The 18,893-nt window shown below is 37.5% G+C and overlaps 1 pseudogene; it reads right to left on the bottom strand.

The window, feature by feature from the left end:
* The window catches only part of LOC110205098 (polycomb group RING finger protein 2-like), a 42,094-nt pseudogene extending 29,845 nt beyond the window's left edge, over window positions 1-12,249 (bottom strand).
* Between the last annotated feature and the right edge of the window lie 6,644 nt (window positions 12,250-18,893).

Genomic DNA, 18,893 nt, shown 5'->3' with positions numbered 1-18,893 from the left:
TATTTGTCTTTTTGCTGGTGAAGAAACTCCTTCTACCATCTGCCAACACAATTTTTCCACAATTTATGGTTTTAGAGATTTATCTTTCTAGCACACTGAGAGTTTAAGTGACTTATACATAGTCACAGAGCTAGTATGTATAAGAGAAAGAGCTTGAAACCAGCTGTTCCTTATTCTGAGGTTGGCCATCTAGCCACTTCATCATGATGCCAAGGCTTTTCCTAAAATACTATGTCCACTTTTGGGGGAAATTTCACCCATTTGGAAGAAGTGGACATTTCAGTTTCATCCCGTCTAAATTATCACAATTTATAAAAATAGTTCTTGTGTGAAGAAAATCAAAGTTTTGGATTGCAGTGACGGGAGACATGTAACCTGTCTGAGAGGTAAAAAACATACTTAAAGAGCTATAATTGTTATTATATAAGTTCTGTGTTGCAAATGGTTATTAAAAATCAGTGATGTTCTGGTAAATATTTAACAACTGGCTCTCTGGGGGGAAATGAAGGCATGACATGCTTTTAAGATTAATCTGTATTATTAACATTTCATCCATCACTTTCTTAAGTCAAGACAATCAACAAAATAATAAATCAAGTCCTGATTTGTAATATTTGCTGATTGCTGAGATGTAAACATTCACACAAAATTTAATAATTGTTTTTCATGATCTACTTACAGCTGGCTTCAGCACGTTGGCTGTCATATAGATTGTTGTGCTTTACAAATCAGTCCATTCTTTACAGCAGTCCAAAAACACCACATCCTTTATTTGAAGCTTTTTGGTAACATTTTTTTATGTATGTACTCGAAACTTAGATAATTGCATACTCCAATGCTATAATGGGTCTCTGATCCCATTAATGTGGGTATTCCATCCAATGATACAGATTACAGGTGACTCATTCCTGCCTATCCTCTCTGAATCCAATCAATGTCCTCCAATTAGTTCACCATCGGCTGGGCATTCAATATGCTGAGGGTCTTCCTATTCTCTTAAAATCAGTATACATGGGTTACCTCTTACTCAAGCTAAATGAACAGCTTGTTTGTGTATGTGTATGTGTGTGTGCATGCCCTTGTGTGTGTATTTATACATTTCTTTGATAACATCCAATGCAACATTCCTCTTATGAGCCATAATGGTAACCCAAAACTAAGCATTTTTAAAAGCATTCTTCAATTCTGATTTCACATTGATCTTCCTATTTTTTAAAAATTCTCCTACATTAAGCTTTTCTTAACTAAACCATGTTTGTTTCTACCCACTTGAGGGCAAAATGATTCAGAGAATAATTCTTTCTACCTCCACAGATCACACTGATCAGACTGACTAGAAGTTACAAAACAGGGCTGAAAGTTTGTCTGCCTGAAAGTTATCATTGGAGCAGTTCTGTCACATGTAGAGATGGCCTCAAATGGCCATTTGCATAGTACCCTTACATGTGCTAGATTCCATTTCTTTTGAATTTTAAGTGATCTTATGAGAATTACTTTAGTAATAACAACTCACATTTCAGTGCTTTAGGGTTTGCTCTCCTGGGAAAACCCAGTGAGGTAGGTGGTGCAATTATATTTACTCTCATTTTGCAGATAAGCAAACTGAAACTCAAATAGTTTAAGCAATTTTTACAAGTTGACAAAAAGTCTTGACTTTCTGTCCATCCCTCATTCCCTCATTACAGTATTTTTCTTTTGTGGTGGTGGGTGGATGGAATTGGAGAATGAATATTTCTTTCTTTTCTTTTTTTTTTTTTTCAGAGAATTCCTGGGTGAGAAGCTCCCTCTATCAATGTAGATAGACAACTTATCTGTAACATACTTTTAGAGAGTTGGCAACATAAATACTTGCCCAGGATAGCTCAACACATACGTTTTAGAGACAGGACTTTGTGATTCCAAGGCCATTACTCTATCTACTATGACAGGCTACCTCTCAGGCAGAGTATGTTATTCAACTGTTAATGAAGATGAGTAATTTTTTTTGAGGATGTGCATTCTCTTGAAGATATAGAAAATTAAGCTTTAGAAGTGATCTTGTCATTTGCACATATAATTAATATCCTAACTACACGTAGAGAGTCAGTGTGGCACACTGGACAGAGACCTGACCTTGGAATCTGGAAGACTTGGGTTCAAGTTTGACCTCTACCATGTGCAGTCTATTTGACTTTGACCTTAGCTAAGTCACTGAGCCTTTAAAAGCCCTAGGCAATTCTTTCAGGCTATAAACTTCAGGGAGTAGTGGTAAACTGCATTGATAGAAGAAGTTCTTCACTGAAAGAACTCTAGTATACAATTTAAATTACAGATCTGATCTTCGTTTCCTGCTAAAAGAAGGAAAAGAAAAAAAAACCTACACGTAGCACACAGTATACAACATTATAAGCTGGAGTAGGCATCTTACACTGCATGTAAAATATAAACTACCTAAGTATTCTATGATTTTCCATAAAATACAAGAATCTCTGAGTCTTATTTTCAAAACAAAAGCCTTTTCAGTGAATGTTATTTTAGCCTCATTGTGTGCCACATCAACAGTCCATACATAATTTAAAAACCCTATATTTTCAATTATTATGAGTTGCCCAAACAAGAGAATTTTTGTGGTTGCACAATGTAACCAGGTAATCATTAAAATCTTGCTTGTGTCGACATTTTCCTCAGTTCTGATGTGAAGTTAAATTTTCTTAGTAGTAAATGAGATCTCATGGGGAAAAAATGGTTCGAGAAAAGATTTAAGCAGGCTTTCCACCAGGCAAAAAAGAAAGGAAGGGGAAAACGGAGAGAAATAGCCTTCAATTTTACTACTTGTTTTAGAATCAAAATCATGGCCAATATCCCACTGAGATGAAAATTATTCCAAGCTGGAAGATTGGTACCATGAATCTACGTGTCTGTGAAAACATACTGACATTATGATCTCACTAATGCATGCTAATATCCAGTGAAAATTGACTACATAACCAAAACCATCAGGCAGTGTTGTCTAAATTTTCAGATCTGTATTGTGATGTGATCTCATTATTACAAAATTAATTCAGACCCTTATAGGATGTTTTGAAATGCCTTCCAGAAATAACAAAACTGACAGTCTGGTAAATCATATTTCGGTGACACCTTGGTGAAAAGTCAGAAGAAATAAACTTGATCTTCTGAGATGAATAGTTCACTATTCAAACTACTTCTTGCCTTTAGATACTTTGTCTATAAAAATATCACCTAACTATCTCAGATCCAGAGAATTGTCAAGTTTCGCAGTTCTTCCTTGAGAATAACTGATTTCTGATTACATGTCTAGGTATGTAAAATATAGTTCCTTCCAAATTAAGTGACAGTATTAGTTCTACCCAAATTTCTCTTCCTGGCTCTCAACTTTTTCTTGGACTGAAAACTTAAGAAAATTAATTTCATTGCCAGTTTTAAAAAAGTTAGACATTCTAAATTCCATAAATGATATCTAATACATAACTATGTTATAGTAGGTAATAAGCTGGTTTTGGAATCAGGAAGACCTGAATTCAAGTTCTTCCTTAGACACGTACTTCCTGGGTCATTTGTCTTTTTGGAGTCTCGAGATAACTCTCTAAGACTATAAGTTTCTAAGAGGAAGCTGATTCAGTAGGAACTGCCTATGTTAATCATAGACCTAATAACCCCCCCCCCAAAAAAAAAGTATTCCTAGCTTTGGGAATCCTAAAGGGTTTTGTACATCCAAAATCAGATAATAAAAGATCTGGTTAGTTCATAAATCTTCCCTTTAACCCAGTAAATGGCACTGCATTTACTTAGACACTATGTGGTAACAACAGTCATTCAGCTAATCGATAAATGATTTTTAAGTACCTACTATTTGCTGGGTACCATAAAAAAATGATGGAGATACCAAGAGGCAAAAGAGTCCCTGTACTCATGGAAATCACAATCTAATGGAGGAGGAGGCAACAAATAAATACATATATACAAGTGAACTATATACAAGTGAACTACATACAAGATATGAGAGAGAAGGCACTAGAATTAAGAGGGGTTGGGAAAGGCTTCCTGTAGAGCAGGCCTGCACAACATATGGCCCTCAACCACTTGCTGCCCGCCAGAGGATTTCAGGCAGCCTGATAAAAATGTAGGGCTGCCACCATGCACTGTTCTATTTGTCACATAACCAGTAGCAACTAACAATCGTCAGTCTGTCTCTAGTCTAACCTATCTGTGGCCTGTTTTAATTTTGGCCCCTACCTACTATCAAGTTGTGCAGGTCTGCTGTAGAGCAATGATGTCAAACTCAAACAGAAATGAGAGAGGGCCTCTGCCAAGTACATAAGGATCCCTGCAGGCTGCATGTTAGTTTTAAAATAATAATATCTATGTTTTACTGTATTTTATGCTATTACATATTTCCCAATTACATTTTAATCTTATTAGAATGCCCTCAGGAGTATTCCTGGTCATATGTTTTACCCTCTAGAAGATGAAGTTTTAGTTGGGACTTAAAGAAAGCTGGAGAAGCCAACAGGCAGAGATGAGATGGGAGACCATTCCAGGCACGAAATATGGTAACATCCCACATCCCAAGATACGACAACAGCTATGTCAATAAAGAATACACAAATATACAGACACATATACACACATACCCTGTGGGTGTATGTGTATTCATCCAAAGGTTCTAAAATATATAAACCGATCCTCCCACCCATCCCCCATGATGATAGTCTATTTTTTCCCCCACATTTCATCTAAAAAGGTACAGCTCAGTCTAACTTCATCCAAGTAACTTTTCTATAGTAATGCTTCCTTCATTTGCTTAGCTTTGCCTTCTCTCTTCTAAATGCTGCAGGCCACTTTATTCATGGAGTGCTATCTTTCAAAACAAGGCAAGGATTCGACAGTTTTTTGGGAAGGAAAGTTTGTTCATGGCTGTACCAAAAAGATGCTCCAAAGTGGTGGCCAGTTTGTATATTTAGTTGTATATTCACAGTGTTGCTTTCTGATTCTGAAGGTTTAGAAGGTCATCATTTTAGAAGTCAAAGGATACAGCACATGAATGATAATGCATTTTCTCAATTCGAGAACTTGTACCTTCACAGTGACCTGTGTCTTCTCAATCCTCAATATGGAATATAAGACTTGGTGGGCTCCCCCCATCCTCTCCTTCTGTTATTGAATATGGTTAGCTCCTGATTTTCAGTCTTTGGGTATGAAGTTTCATACTCTTCTCAAATGAGAATATATTGAAAATAAAAGCTAAATTTGTTTGCAAAGAAAAACATGATGACAGTATATGCATTTAAAAGCATCCCTAATGGAATAGATGCAAGTGCTTTTTGGTGTGCTAATACAAAAAGAAGGCTTCTGGTTAGACACAAAACAAGTGAGAGGAGCACCGCTTTTCCAGTAGATATTTTTTTTCCCTTACATTAATAAGCTGTGGTCCTCATTTATAACTTCATGAGTTTGTATTAACACCTTTTCAAAGATTGTTCCTAATTGTGGTGTCTGTCTCCCTGATTCCTTAGCTGAATATTGAGAGGGACTGGGACCAGATTCAAGATTTATTGAAAGGGAGAGGCAGAGAAACATTGTGAAGATGGTTTGGGAATACTGTAAACAATCTTCCTCCCAGAAATGAAACAGATATTTTCAAATTACTCCATGGAGGAAACTTTATGTCCTCTTCATCTTTTTAACACTAGTACTTAGCCTAAGGGCAGACTTTACAACCTTCCTTATCATCCATCTCCTTTTCTAAGGAAACTTTTTTTTCCCTTGAAGCATACAGGCTTTCTTAGCCATTCCATAGAGTGAATTCCATCATCCTAATTCTCTTTAACAGTACTGGATTTTCAGCATGAATAATGTCTTTCTTTCTCATTCTTCTTCTCATAGTCAAAACTAATTTGAAGGATTAATAATTGCTCACATTTTTATAGAGCTTTAAGATTTGTAAATTTCTTTACATGTTATCTTAGAACATCCCTATGAGAAAAGTGCTATTGTCATCTCCATTTTACAGATGAGGAAACCAAGAGTCATAGAAATCTTAGCTAAAGATAAATTACTCATAAGTTTGAAAGGCAATATTTGAACCCAGTTCCTCCTGACTCTAGATCCAGTATTCTTGCCATTATACCATGTTTAGCTCTAGGAGAAAGGTGGAGGCAATGTGATGTACCATAAAAAATGTTGTATTTGAAATCAGGAAAGATCTGCATTCAAATACAGTCTCTTATACTTACTAGCTGTGTAACCAAGAGGAAGTCATGCAATCACTGACCTCAGTTTCCTTTTCTGTAAAATGAAAATATAATAATACCTATATTATTAACCTCGCAGAGTTGTGAGGAGCAAAAGAAATGAATATGAAGAGCTTTGAAAACCATAAAATAGGAAGTTACCTATTAGTCTAATATTAAAAGAAGTAAAAGCTATTGTCAACTATGGTTAAGAACAAGTTACACTCAATTCTTTTGCTGTAAAGTTCGTTATTTCTACTTTGCTTTAAATCCCATTTTTAATAAATCTCTAGTATCTTACAGTGGAAAGGACTGATGCTACCTTTACAGGAAGACAATTTGACCTTATACTTAAGATAGTGACATTTTTAGGAATTAACACTGAGATTACAATATCCTAAGATCGTAGATGTAGAGGTGAAAGTAATTTCAGAGGTTATTGAGGTCAACACCCTTATTGTAGAGACTATCTCGGAAATTAGTATTATAATAAGTTGTCATTAGAACTACTTTATGTAGCTAGTCCATATTACTCTTATCCTGTGTGAATTGGTCTCTTATTGCTCTTTCATTTTGAGAAAATAGTAGGAAGGGTTTATGAGCTGCTCAGGGAGGACTAGAACTTCTGGTAGGAGGGTTTGTTGAGCCCTTTTCAGGGATGCTCATCCACCTTTGGTGTCTACCCATCACTCAACTCTGACCTGTGGCCCTAAGAAGCTGTAGCATGTGCAGTGGCCATACTCTGATAAACCAGGTTGAGGGTAACCGAACAGGCTTCACACCTATTAGTGACTTAGGGGTATGTCCACTCCAAGTATGTGAAGACTTCCCCAGCAGAATGGGCTGATGAGAACAATTTGCTTCAATGGCCAAGTAGGCAGCTGAAGCAGGTGTTGTGGAGAGCTCAGAGCTTGTTCAGACATGGAAGACACCAAGGTCATACCCTGCATGCTGGACCACCACCAGTCATCTTTACTTTTGTCTTGCCCCTAGACTTCAATGACTCTGGAAGATAAAATGAGGCTGATGACTCTGCCCAACTCTGTCTTACTCAAATCCAATTCACAACCAAGTCGAGATATCACCTGTGATGTCATTAGTCCTCTTCAAAAATAAAATACAAATACCAACAATAATCAAAATGCCAAATCATCCTAATTTCAGTTAGCATACTTAGGCAACCTCAATGCTGTCAGTAATAGATTAATACTACATCATGCTAGGAATTAGAATTTGAGTTAGAATATGTGATTTTTATTGTTAATCCACTTTGCAATAATTTATTCATTCAATATTTGATGAGCATCTATCTGGAACAAGGCTCCATGCTAGATTCTTTGAGGGAACTCAAGGTAAATGAGACATGCTTTTTGTTCTCATAGAGCTGACATTCTTACTAGGGAACTGAAGAAAACTTTACAGATTAGAACTCAAAGCAAACCATCGCAAAAATAAATTATACATCTTAAATGTCACCTCTCATTTTTCTCTGAGTCCCTTTATCTGCTGTTTACATTTGGATTCTTTCTGGTCCTTACCTTACTTTTAAGTTTGTATCCCTTTGTTCCTTGGCCAAAAGGAGCCAGGCTTTGGCTTATGGGCCTTGCATCAAGCTATGACAAATTCAGCAGTGTGGCTAATCGGAAGCCAACCCAGACAATTTGCCTCTTCTAGTAAACATTTGTGTATTTCACTCACATCTTCACAAACTTTCTCTTTTCCCCAAGTTATTTATATAGTCTACTCTTCCAATTAAAAAAAAATGTGCTAAGAAAGAACAATTGGTTGTGCGTAAATATGGAAGAAATTAACACCAAAGGCCAAAGCTATCTTATGAAGGTTTAAGAAGCCAATTAATGTCTTCTAATAAATTCTCAGATGATACTTAACTAGTCTGAATTGAAAAAAAACTTTATGAAAAGTAGTCCCTTCCCTCAAGAAGCTTACATTGGATGACAGTTTGGATAAGCAGAAGAAAGGAGAAAAATCATTCCAGGGAGGAGTAGGGTAGGGATGAGACCACTGTGACTAAAAGTGTAGTGTCCGTAAAAAAGACTGATATGTTCAGTGGGTAGTGAAAGCTTTGTCTGACTTGAGTGGATGATTCCTTCATTTCTTCATCTTTTAATTAGGCATGATATGGCTGTTTCTCATGTATCATCACGTTTATTTAAAAGTTGAAGAAACTCAGCCTTGACTTAGTGAAATGAATTGCTTAACATCAGATAACCAGTAAGTACCAAGATAAAATCTGAATACCAGATTCTTGGACCCCTAGCCCAGCTGTTCTTTCCATGCTGCCTGTCTTAACACCTAAATTCCCCCTTGATACCTACACTTTGCAAAAATCTGGAGATCTCATAAAATGGAATGCACATAAAGGCATTACCTAGCAAATGGAAGGGAGAGGTCAGGTTTCCAGATAAATTTTTTTGTTGTTCTTTTTGTAATATGAGCTTTAAAAATGACATCCTGTGATTTGTTGTTTAGACAGACTACTTCATTTCTCTTAGCCCTGAGAGTTCTTTGGAATGATGAAGATCTTTGATTCAGAAAACAGAAAAGTCACATCCAGAAATTCTTAAAGGGACATTTCCTGTGGAAGACAAGCTAGAAGGAAGAGCAGAAATTACCAAAGTTGTACAGGAGCAGCTGCAGCAGTGATGAGGATACTGTCTCCAACCCTAATCTGGAATAAACAAGATTTTTCCAAAAGAGTTAAAAGTATAAGGGGAACCATTAAAAGTAGAAACTGGAAATAAAAAGAATTGAGCTATAGCAGAGAAGGGGAAGATCAAAGTGAGCTCTCCAAGCCTTTAAAAGAGAAGATGCAGGCTGACACTATTGTTTATATTCACTTATTCAAAGACTGAGGTAAGTTTCCCTCAAAAGATCTAATTTTTCTCCATTTTCCTCTCATTATTATTGTCCATTAATATGCTCTCATCACTTCTTTTATCTAGATGTTTCCTGTTTCCTGATTTTGACATAGACATATACAGAACAGGTTTTCTAGAGATAGATGAACTTCAAATTAGTACAGAGAGCCAAACCTCTGTCTGAATAATAAGGATTTCCTAAGTAGGGTTTTTAAGTTATTGTGGTGGGACTCATAACTAGCCATCTTATATAAACTCACTAGAATAGCAGTGAAAATGACCTAATGTCCCTGAAGGACATCATGTTGCCCTTGGCCTAAAGGTAAACTATCTGTAGTAACAGGAGTTTGGCTAATTAAATGGAGAGCCTCTGATATCAGAAAAGAAAAGGACAAAAGTGGAAGCAATAGGGGCCTAAGTGAGATAGATAAAGCCTAGATGAGATTTAATTGTCCCCCTTTCAGGAGGGAAGACAGCAGAAAGCATCAAGTATAGAAGTATGCTGGTAAATGTTTAAACATTGGCTTTCCAAAAACTTTTCAAAAATGCATGCATAATATAACTTCAAGTTTATTTTTTATTAGTAACATCTTCTCTATCACTTTCTTAAGACTACACAATCCACAGAACAATAAAGCAAGCCCTCACTTAAAAATATTTGTTCATTTCCTGAGGTGTAAATGCTCATGTAAATTGAACAATCTACTCTAAAGAGCCAGTGCAAGCTGATTGTGGCAGACCCTAATGAAATACCTTCTACAGTGCCGCTTATCGATTCATATTACATACAGGTTTGTCTCCTTAGTGAATCTAGACAGCAAGTACCATGCCATGTACTTTTTTAAAAAAAATTGTCCCCCAGCAAACCAAGAATAATGATTGGCACCTGGAAGGTATTTATTGAAAATTCATCTAAGATATTGAATTTCACTTGGCATAATGGGAAGTCAACTCACATTTTCCAAGGATTTATGAATCTATCAGGGTGGATGCTCTTTTTGATGATGCAGAGTCCAATCCCTTCCCACCTTCATAGATGTTCTTAATGAGTTTCTGACACTGGGAGGCAGTGGGAGAGAAACCACTACCAGAAGACAATATCAGGAAAAGAGCCTAGAGGAATTCAATAACACAGACTCAGTACATCACTGGCCTTGTTTCCAAAGACTCTCTAGCTTAACAGGACCTTCTAGATACAACTTGTGCTTTTGAAAATCCAAGGTCAACTTCATACCACAAGGAGATATTGGAGGATGATGCCAGTGGAAGCACCCTACATATAATTCTTTATTACCCACTCAGGCTGATTTCAAAATGGAGGCATTGTAAAAAAGTGCCGCTGGCAGAGGAAGGCATTGAAATCTCTTACAATAATACGACAATAAAAATGATACTTAAGAGAAAAGTGATAGATGTGTGTTTTCAAAGATGCATCCATATATGCATATTAGGACATGCTTTCATGGAATAAACATCCTGTTCGGGGCAATACACACAAGAATATTGCCACAGATTTTTAGCAGTATAGAGTTTTCAACATTCTGCAACATTACACTATAGAGTCATAGCTGTAGAGGTAGAAGGGATCGCAGGGAATCTAGTCTAACCACTACATTTTACAGATGAGGAAACTGAGGCCTAGGGAAATTGTGTGGCTTGTCCAAGGTTATACAGCTAGTGGGTGCCATGATGCTACATTTCAGTAATCAATCTTCAAGTACCCTAAATAGTTGGTGGCAAATATTAATTTTGGAGCTCAAAAGATTCTTTTTTTTTGTCCCCCAGACCCTGAAGAGAAAATAAAGGAAAAATCAAAACAAATCCATAACACAAACAAACAAAAAACAAACACAAAATGTCTCTATCCTTGTATGCTTATGTTTATTCAAAATATAAATTTATTTATGTGCTTTTGCCTATACAAAATATGTTTATGTTTATGCAAATAAAAAAGAACTAAATACTTGGACAGTTTTTAAGGTATTACAAACTGTGAGGGAAGGTCCCTGAGGGCCACAGCATTGCTTTGTCCAACCTTGCTTTTTCTCCATGGGCTCACAGCACTCTTCTCTCTAACTGGAGGTGTTTCTGTGAATGAATTGTCCAGTCTGGGTGGTGTTTTATGCCTAAATAAAACACACACACACACACACACACACCACACCACACAAAGGCCCTACATAAAAGGACCCAGTTGGGTCAGAACAAACAAGCCCAGTTCTTTGGATACTCCCCAGGAAATATCACATTGGCAGCAATCAGGGAGTTATGCACCTATAACATTTTAATAAGGTACAGGGAATACAGAAGCAGGTGGCACAAGGACAGTGAGGGGAATGAGGTGGGAAGGGGAAGTAGACGGCATGGGGAAGAGATGGGGTGAGGGGTAAAGGGAAACAGAGTCACTTATGTCACTATGAATTGGAGCTGAGAACACTTGGGTACCTCCCTGGAGGTGGAGGAGTGCTTGAGGGATAGGGTTTTGGGTTCCCCTTCTCATAGGCTTCTGATGAGAGGGGAACTAACTCTTATCCGTACCATCTTGGGGGTCACTCGTTAACAACATATAAATATCAGCACTCGTATAGGGTTCCTTAATTTGTACAACATTTCTCTGGCTTTACCACACATTTGAAACTTATTGGTAGACTGAGGGGTCATTATTGGCACCAAGAGGCTGTTATATTGGGGCCTAGCTTCCTTCTGCTAATTTAACATGTAGTCTTTGGATGTGGCCTTAATTAATTTATTAGGCAGTGGTTTTTTTTGTTTGTTTGTTTTTGTTTTTCACAAGTGGCTTCTGTGTTCTCCTACACACCTAATTCCTATTTATTGTTACCTTACACTGGCTACTTGAATACCTACTTAGAATACTAACTGGTGAGTTATTGGGGATATCAACCACAATAAGATACAATTTCAACACATATCCTTTGAAGAATAATAATGATTATATCACTTGTATAAGCATAAGATAAACAGTCTTCAGGCCTGTTGAGTCTCTCATTTACTGTCACACTGCCAGTAAAGTACAAATTATTCAAAAGCCACAGTAACTTGAATGTTGATGATTCTTTATCTCTGGGTACCAAGATCACCACAGAGGCTACTTCATCATTCTCTTGGGCACACTTCATGCTTTCTTTCTCCCAAGATTGAAATCAAAGAATCTCCACCCCTAGTATTGTCAGGAGTTGGGCTAATAAGTACATCCTGGGCATGAGAAACTGGACAAATTAAAGGGTGGAGCTTGTCATTTCCACTACTTCACTCATATACATAAAATCTTAGAATAATAGAATTTCACAGTTAGGAGGGGGCTCCAGGGCCATCTATAACATAATTGTGTAACTTTAGGCATTACTATGGAGCATCAGGGTCTCCTTGCTCTTTAGTCAGGTAACTGAGTTACGTGACAAAATAACAGGTTGTCCCCATAATCTGATGGACCAGGCTGAAAGTGAAAGGGCCAGATTCATATTAATTCTGCCTTTGTGATTTTAGTTTTGAAATACATGAATGACTCATGATTGTGACCCTAGTGAGGGTGGAAAAGAGAGAGAGAGAGAGAGAGAGAGAGAGAGAGAGAGAGAGAGAGACAGAGAGACAGAGAGACTGAGAGACAGAGACAGAAAGACACACCCATAGATACTCTGCACATTCATAATTCAAATTAATAGACACAAAGAAACATAGATACATTACTTGGTCACTGGACTTTATGAAGAATAAAATTAATTTTTTGAAACACAATTCATCATGGAATAAAGGAACCTGCTTACAAATAGGTACCACTCTCATCTGGCTGGAGGGATGGTAAATAGGAATACTTCAACATGCAATCATCAATCAGAACAATCTATACCTTTTGTCATTCCCTCTTGAACTAGCCCAACTCCAACTCTTCATCCTTAGTTTCCCCTTTGCCTTGCAAAGAGAAAATTGCAATGTTGTTCAAATTGCTGCATCAGTTATCCTCCATATCTCTTCTTTACTCACACCTCAGTAGACCCACTTCAGCTTCAGTCTTCCCCTGGGTGCAGGCTTTCTTCCCTTTTTCCATTCCAGATTTATTGTAGCTAAAAGATCAGAAAAAGACTATACGAAATAGTAATTATGAAATGAAATAAGAAAGCATACTTATACACATTAGCACTTTGCAATATAACAATAATCAAGGCATTTGACACTAGGTTCACAGAGAATAGCTGGATTCAGGTTTCTGTACAGCAACTTAGAAGTTATATCACCTGGGGCAAATCAAAGGATCACTGAATCACAGAATTTAGAATTGCAAAAAGAAATGAACAGGTATTTATGAAGTGTCTACTCTGTACCAGACACTATGCTGAGCACTTTGTAGTAATTATCTCACCCACCCAAGAATTCTGTGAAGTAAGTACTATCTTGATGTTCATTCTATACTTGGGAGAATGAGGCCAGATTTGAACTCAGGTCTTCTCTTCTTGACTCCTGGACCAATAATATGTGTCATTTAGTTGCTGATTGATCATTTAATTCAGCCACCTGATTTCATAGATGAAGAAACTTCATGAGACCCAGGCAATTTCAACTATGTAGCATACTTGAAGATTGATTACTAAATATAGCATCATGACACTCACCAGCTGTATAACCTTGGACAAGACATATGATCTCCCTGGGCCTCAGTTTCCTCACTGTTCATTGTCACCTATCCTGGAAGTAGACAGGATTTAAAACCATTTCTGGAGACCCCCAAATCTAGGGTTCTCTCCACTCTACTATGCTTTTCATTTATGCTCATGCCATTACCTCTGTTAGAATTGCAGCTCCTTGAATACAGAGACTGTTTTGCTTGTTTTGATTTTGGTAATCCCAATACTTAGCACTGTGCCTGGCACATAATAAGTACTTGTTGATATATATCGTTGTATTGATATCTGTAAATAGAAACATACATTTCTGTGGATCTCTGCATAGATGAACCTGCTTGATTGATTAGCTCAGTGACACATTAGTGAGACATCTTCATTAATTTCTTGCATTTTCTCAAGTATTCCTCCTGACTTCTCAAATATTTACTCCTTTAAATTCCATGCACATTTATTAAACTCCTACTATGCCCAAGGTATTGTAGCAGGCCCTCAGGAGTGATGGATATGAACAAAAAAAAGACTTCTGACAGTCATATGAAATTTAAGTGGGCTGGATAAAAGAAAACAAGAGTCCAAAAGGAGTTCATTCTTTGCCTTAGTAAATTTTTGTGTATGTATTTACCAGTCTTGATCTGTGTGATTTAAAACAAATAGACAGGAAAAAAAGTGGGAGCATGAAGCAGAGGGAGGAAACAATTTAAATGCAAGGCAGTCTGGAGGCAGAGCCATGGTGTAGAATTAGAAGAAAGCAATAAAGCCCAATTTGTCCCCCAACCTTGACAAACAGATCTAGGCAATGCACCAGAACAAATTCTAGTGGGGAAAACCAAGGGGAAAAATGAATTAAGGGTCATTTCTCTGGCCCAGGTTTTTTATTGGAGGCCATTAAGTATGAAGACACTGGGGACTATATTGAATTAGTCTTGCTCCAGCATTGAGGGAAAGGCTGTGCTCTTAGGCAAGAGGAGGTCCCAGACCTTTTTCCCAGACTTGGGCTCTCACAGACCCAAATATGGATAGTGGGACAGGAACAGGAAAAAACTGGCAGATTTGTTGCCTACTTCCCAGATCCAGGTCACAGATCCAGGGCTTAATGGTCACTGTGCCTGAGGGTAACAATCCAGGCTCAAAAGTACAATAGACCCTGGGCTGTGTACTGAGAAAGGAGCAAGTTGAGAAGAAGCAGATCAGACATGGTGGAACAGATCCCAGCAGCAGAGTCTGGTCCCAGTTCATTTCTAGGTCAGTCTGCAGCTTACAAAGGAATAATCAGGTAGGAATTACAGACCAAAGGGAAACCTACATCTCTCACCCTGATCCAGCAGAGTTTCCCAGCTAGCTAACAGTGGCTGAGCCTAATGGCAGTCAACTGTTCCTTAAACAGAAGTCAGGAATTTTCAGAGCTCAGACAAGATGGACAACAATCAGACTCTGACCACTTTGGGAGCACTGAAAGCTTGTATATACCTAGCCTCAGCTCACCCTAAGAACCTAGAAAATTTGGAAAAACTAAAGAATCAGTAACACCCCTCCCCCACCCCCAGCAACTGCAGTACTAGACCAAACCGTTCCTCCAGAAGTGTGCAGAACTTAGCCCTAATATAAAGTATGAATTCCAGAAGCAGATTGGAAGAATGAGCAATAAAAGTGAGATGATGTAGTACAGTCAAAAGGAAGATAGATGTGAATTCAATGCCTCCATCTCCTCTTTGGTCAAACTACACTATTGCTCTAGATCTTGGGTCCATAAACTATGGCCCACGGGACAAATTTTAAAATGTAAAACTCATTCTTAGCTTTGGGATGTATAAATACAAGTGGTGAACAGTATATGACGCACTTGCATTAGGTTGCCAGCTTCTGTTTTAAATAGTCTAAAGTTTTAGGATCTTTTAGTCTAGGACAAAAATAAACTTTTCTATCATACTTTTAAAGCCCTTCACAATCTAGTCTCAATCTATCTTTCTAGCCTCAGTGGACATTACTCTCCCTTTTTCCTCAATATGTGATCCATTTGCATTGCCTTTACATTGACCATTCCCCATGCCTACAAGATACTCTTTCCTTACCTTTGCCTCTTAGAGTCCCTCTCTTCCTACATGATGCAGCTAAAGCACCACCTTCTTTCCTGATTCCCCTCTACCCAAAAACTTTAATGTCTTGTCTCCTATTTCATTATCTATCTATCTATTTATTTATTTTTTATACTTCAGCTGCATGTACTTAGGCATGTATTTCTTGTCTTCCACATTACAATGTAAGCTTGTTGCAACTAGGAATTGTTTCATACTTTGTATTCCCAGCACAATGCCTGACACATAAGCATAATTAGTATTTGCCAGTTGTTTGCTTTATTCTTCCAGCTTTACTTCTACTTTATTAAATGGGTAATTGGCACATGGATTGTAGGTATCATTAGGCAAAAGTGGATGTCTTACATATCATTCAATGATCTCCAAAGTATGTAGTTGGGAATATAAAGGGGCAGATTCTCCATGGAATTAAATATATTTATGTAAATGAATTAAAAAGTGGTTTGAGTTCAACTGGCTTTAAACATTTAAAAAAAATAGCCAAGATCTACTATTGTAGGTGTCAACACTACTAGGTCACTTTCTCTGCAACATTGAGATCCTCATCTTTAGGAGTGGCAACACTAACAAGGAAGCAAGCTCCTTGGTATTGATTTTTCTACTTGGGTACAAAGGAGGGCAAACAAATACTTGCACACACTTCCTCAGAAATTTCTGTTTCAGGTGAAATAATCACTGAAAACACAGTGCTAGAAGCAATTGTGTACAGGAAGACAAAGGGAATATCAAAGTCAGCTTTTCTCTTCTGCCTAGAGGCCTGTTGCTCTATTACGAATGTCATTCATCTTTTATCAAGGGGAATGCTACAGAAAGTGAGAACCTAAACAGACAGATTAATTTGTGGCATTAAGACTCGAAAAAGGCTTCATCTTAGCAGACAATAGAATAGATGCCTGATTGTTTGGGGCTACATATTTTCAGAATGACAACTGATACACCATTGATATCAGTATTTTTCCACATTTGAAGTGTTGCGCTCCATTTTGAATACCACAATTTAGGGAGGACGTTGACAAAGTGGAACAGGTCCAGAAGAAGCGACCAGGATGGTTCATCAATCCATCAATAAACAATCATTATTGAATGCCTAAGAGTTTCCACGTGCCATGTCAAACACTAAAGATACAAAGACAAAAATGAAACAATCCTTGCTGTCTGAGACCTTAATGGTGAGAGAGTAGACACCATGATCAGTTAAGGTTCAAGTGCTATTTAGCCTAAAAAAGAAAAAAAGAACTGAGAGGACCCATAATCTCTGTCTTCAAATATTTGAAAGGCTGCTTGGTAAAAGAGAAATTACACTTCTTTTGTTCGGCCCCAGGGGAAAAAATTAGGTTCAGTGGGTAGCAGTTCCATAATGTCAGCTTATTTTAGCTTCAAATAACTTAAAATAAATGCTTCATAAGAAATTGGAGTTATTCCAAAGTAGAATAACCTACTCTTGGAAGTAGGAGTTTATCTGTTAAAGATATTTAAATGACTTAGGATGATTATTTGTTGGAGTTATTGTAGATAAAATTGAGGATGAGGTAGTTGTTGGACTTCAAGAATTTTGAAGTGCCTTCCAAATCTGAGAATTTGTAATTCTGTCTTCATGTTGGGAGAGATAGCAGCATGGCATAATGGATAGAATGTTGGACTTGAGGAGATCTGGGTTCAAATCATACCTTAGACATTTATATCTTATGTGCCTATGGACCAATCACCTACCCTCTTCCATTCTCAATTTGTCATCTGTACTACACTGATTTCACAAAGTTCTTATGCCCTCCAAATGAGATGATATATGTAAGTGCTTTGTGCATCTTTTCTTTATGTAATTGCAAGTCAATATTTCCATTAGAAATATTTATTAGGGAATTTAATGGCATGATAAATGAACGGTGTGAAAGACAGCACCAATCTGCTTCAATGAGTTCAGTGCACCCAGGGTTAAAAGAACTAGTGGTTATTTAGTAATTTTTGAGGAAATGGGGCAAGATGGGGAGATGTGTCACAGCACTGGGAAAAACAAATATGTATTAAATTTCCTAAAGAGACAAAAGGGGGAATATATAGCATGATAAACTTGTCAGTTAGATGGCAATTCCTGGCAAAATGTTGTATGGATTATTAAGGGGACAGTGCATGACTCTTAGAAATGGAAAAAAGTGGTCATTATGAACTTGCATGTATTTTTTAACATGCAGTTTCTTCACACAGCCCTTCCTAAAAATTAAAGGTTATTGCATTGAATGAAGAATTAGTTATGCCAGAGTAACCTTATTTCCTTTTCTGATAGGGCTCTAACCTAATTGATCAAAGACAACTGGTGGCATACAGTATATAAACTTGGATTCAGGAGGACCTGAATTTAAAACCAGTCTCAGATATTCACAGGCTGTGTGACCATGGGCAAGTCACTTAATATATCTACCTGTCTCAATTTCCTCAACTGTTAAATAGAGGGTAATAACAGCGCCTACTTTACTAAGTAAGGTTGTTGTAAGGATTAAATGAAATAATATCTGTAAAGCTCTTAGCACAGCGCCTGATACATAGTAGGCATTATATTCATGCTTATTCCCTTCCCTTCATGATCAATAGAATTCTATGGGAGGTGGAAGAAAGATGTCTGAATAAAGGCTCAGAGTAAAAAAAACTCATCTGAGCTCTCCCCCAAGCTTCTCTAAATACCTTTAAAATTACTCTAGACAAATTCTAGAGCAGCAGATAGAGTAAAAGATGGAGTAAAAAAAATTTCCAGCCCAAGACAACTTGGAAGGTCAGCAGGAAAGGTCTGTTGTACCAGGGTGATACAGGAACACGGTTGAGTACAGACCATGTTAGCTCAAATTAAGCCTCAGCCAACGAGGAATAGGCCTGGGGCAACTGATTCAGTGGAAGCAGTGGCAGTTTCCAGATATCTCAGTCCATAGATGGTAAGGGGATTATACAATGGGTCAGAAGGAGATTTACAGGGGTCCCTTGACCAGGGGCAGGACTCTGTTGCATTGCCTATATTTGGATCTGGGTTATAGTCCTGGGTCATAGTCCCAGTGCAAGGAAGAA

The sequence above is a fragment of the Phascolarctos cinereus genome, unplaced genomic scaffold, assembly GCF_003287225.1.
Source record: "Phascolarctos cinereus isolate Bilbo 61053 unplaced genomic scaffold, phaCin_HiC Scaffold_2;HRSCAF=192, whole genome shotgun sequence".
In the NCBI taxonomy this organism is placed as follows: Eukaryota; Metazoa; Chordata; class Mammalia; order Diprotodontia; family Phascolarctidae; genus Phascolarctos; species Phascolarctos cinereus.
This window is presented reverse-complemented; position numbering and strand designations above follow the sequence as displayed.